Source organism: Sarcophilus harrisii, chromosome 3 (assembly GCF_902635505.1).
Source record: "Sarcophilus harrisii chromosome 3, mSarHar1.11, whole genome shotgun sequence".
NCBI classification, from domain to species: domain Eukaryota; kingdom Metazoa; phylum Chordata; class Mammalia; order Dasyuromorphia; family Dasyuridae; genus Sarcophilus; species Sarcophilus harrisii.
This window is the reverse complement of record NC_045428.1, coordinates 320,789,590-320,791,967: the sequence shown is the minus strand read 5'-3', so window position 1 is coordinate 320,791,967 and position 2,378 is coordinate 320,789,590. Positions and strand designations below refer to the sequence as shown.

The 2,378-nt window shown below is 37.5% G+C and overlaps 1 long non-coding RNA gene across 1 annotated transcript; it reads right to left on the bottom strand.

Annotated features, from left to right (window-relative positions):
* Window positions 1-793: 793 nt before the first annotated feature.
* On the bottom strand, window positions 794-2,129 carry LOC116422070. The gene is made up of 2 exons (XR_004232658.1): window positions 1,998-2,129; window positions 794-1,018 (listed from the first exon to the last, which is right to left on the bottom strand). It is a non-coding gene; the product is annotated as an uncharacterized LOC116422070 (long non-coding RNA).
* Window positions 2,130-2,378: the final 249 nt, after the last annotated feature.

The window sequence follows — 2,378 nt, the reverse complement described above, 5'->3', positions numbered from 1 at the left end:
TGTCAGAGTTGTTATGAGGATCAAATGATATAACAATTTGTAAAGTACTTAGTATGGTGCCTGGCCCTTAGTAAATGCTTTCTGTGTGTGTGTGTGTGTGTGTGTGTGTGTGTGTGTGTGTGTGTGTGTCTTTCCCCCACCCCATCTTCATAATGTTAGCTATTATTCAAAGCTAGATTCTATCCTATAGATATGTGATTTTTCTATTTCATAAACATTCTGACATTTTCTTTCTTACCTACTTTAAATCAGATATTGTTTCATTACATTAAAGATTTCTAGTCTAAAAGGACCAATGTGGATAAAATCAACAAATACTTACTGAACCCAAAGAAATAGAAGAGCAAAGTAGATCAGGGAAGGGTTAAGTCCCAAATGTATAGCCATAGTCATAAACCACATAGTCACAAGAGACCAAAAGATCTAGCACCTGTGGGACCTTTGAGATCATTTAACCCAGTCACTCTCATTCTACAGATGTATCAAGTAACTCTTGTTTCCTTCTTCTAGAATAAGGTCAATTATAACTTCATCTTACTGTTCTAGGGGTACCTTCAGAGGTTGAGGAGTCTCCTCTCTAACATTAACGGCTCAAGATTCCATCATGGTGTTTCCTTCCCATCCCTTAACTTCAAATGACTAACCCTTCTGGTTTCATTTATACAAATAACATCAATTGTCTTAGACAAATAGATAATACGTTGATTATAAAGCAAAAAGAGAAGTATAAACATCATTCCCCAAAAACAACTTTAGGGGCACACTCTCCCCTGTTCTGGTTTGATCTCTGAGGAAAGTTTGTGTGCTCAAATTTAATATAATTTTGACATGGCATTTTTCCCAAAAAACTAATGTCCACTTGTGGCATTGCTCCTGGATGAACTTTTGTCTCAGCTACTGCCAGGCTGGGGCCTGAAGGTTGCTGGTTGCTTCTCATTTCCTGAGTCTCATGGTTGATCCAGTTGAATGTAAAACCCAAGATAGACTTGATTTCCAGATTTTTCAAAACTCATTTCACCTAAAATGAAAGAACAAGCACCAAGATCAAAAACCAAAAAAAAAAAAAAAAAAAAAAACCCAAAAATCACAATCCCTAATTCACAAATTATATGTCAGCCTTAAATGGAATGGGATATAAAAGCTTTCCCTTTAGACCTTTTGTCCTTTTTCTGTAATCAGGATGCCCACAAATAAGGAAGAAATCATACGAAGAGAAAGACTAAATTATAGAAACATGATGTCTTTTGAATGCTCTCTCCACCCTGCTACAGTCAATCAGAGCCTCCTATGACTATCACCAGAATCAATTATAAGATATCCTCAAAGTCCCGTGAAATTTGTATCCCCTGAGAATTCTGAACATGCTTAAAGGACTGAGTTCTTTGGCAAGTCCTTAATATGGTTTCCATGTACTTTGGGCTTCGTGCTGGCTAAGAATAAGAGGGCCATTCACCCATTAACAGATAAGAAAAATAAGCCCCAAATTGTTTGTGACTTTTCCAAAGCCAAATACATATTTGACAAAGGTAATAAGTAGCAGAACTCAGATCCTAAATCCAACACTGTCCATCACATCATACTGCTGGCAAGTTGGCAAGAAGCAGCAGAGATGGCACAAAGAAATTGGTTTTTAAAAATGGGAATCTCCTGGAACCAATTCTCTTGGCTCTCATCCAATTTATGGAATCAGAACTTGGACTAGAGAGTTAAGTATAGAAGGAGAAAACAAAAAGAAAAAAATTTTTGGAAAGTTTGGGAAAGTTGAGTATGTGGCTGGTGGGGAAGCATCTTTCTTTTTGAAGTGGCCCACCTCTTCCATAAGCCAAACTTTCTCCTGGATGGAGAGAAATCCAACTGGTACTAGGTTAATTGATAACAGGGTTTAATGACAGTAGAGTGCTTTTAAAAATGTGAACTACTAATTCCCAGAGCAGCAAAATGACTGGGGTTTTATTACTTTCCTTAAATACTGGTCAAATTATCCAACAGGTGATTACCATCTGGATATCCCCAATTGTCTGAGTCTTCCAAGGCTGAGCAGATGATTATGCTGCCCTGTTCTTAAACTACAGTGCCAGAGTTGCACCCTCCACCGACATGTGGCAAGTTTGACCAAGCCTTTCCCAGAGTCACCTGTTGTGGGGGAAAGAGAGAGACAAGAATGCTGAAGTCAGTGCCAGACCCGAGTTCCAAAAATCCCTTAGCTTCATAGAAAGTAGAGAAGCTTAAATATGCCAATAAATATAAAAGTAATTTGTAAAATATAAAAGAGCATTCATAACTCCTGAGGAGAAATTGCACCAGATACATAATAAGCTCTTAATAAATTACTGTTGAATTAAACCAGATCATTGTTTCTTCAACACAAAGGCTATGTC